Source organism: Limulus polyphemus, unplaced genomic scaffold (genome assembly GCF_000517525.1).
Source record: "Limulus polyphemus unplaced genomic scaffold, Limulus_polyphemus-2.1.2 Scaffold3233, whole genome shotgun sequence".
Taxonomy (NCBI): domain Eukaryota; kingdom Metazoa; phylum Arthropoda; class Merostomata; order Xiphosura; family Limulidae; genus Limulus; species Limulus polyphemus.
The window spans coordinates 18,498-19,172 of NW_013668843.1; positions in this window are offsets into that span (position 1 = coordinate 18,498).

The following is a 675-nucleotide window of genomic DNA, read 5'->3' on the forward strand; positions in this document are numbered from 1 at the left end:
ACATACGTGCAAGAGTACTCAAGTTTTACAATACTGTGTTTAGTTTCCAAAAGCGTATTAAGAAGAGCCTGGAATCACTAACTCGAAATTTATTGGGCTCAAAATAAGACGTGGAAGTGGTATTCATGGTAATAACGATGGCACACTACTGCCGTCTGGAGTTGTAATACAGAACTAGTACTAGACATTGATTGCAAAGTAACAACAGTTTACTACCAAAAGTCTCCAGTTATAACTTGTGAGTTGATTAAGAAGACGTGGAAGTGGTATTCATGGTAATAACGATGGCACACTACTGCCGTCTGGAATTGTAATACAGAACTAGTACCAGTCATTGATTGCAAAGTAACAACAGTTTACTACCAAAAGTCTCCAGGTATAACTTGTGAGTTGATTAAGAAGATCAATGAATTAGAATATACCCAGATAATGCAGCTTATATCCTACTACATCAACAGTTCATCCAGCTTTACGCATGAGGTACTGAATGTAAACAACTGAACTAAGCATGTGAGCATGCCGAAAGGATATGGGCCAGTGGAGCTCTGTGTTGTTCCAACACAGGAATACAGGTTCTGTATATAGAACCTACCACAATAAGTGATATATCAGGAGTATAGGTTCTGTCTATAGGACCTACCATAATATGTTGTATATCAGGAGTATAGGTTCTGT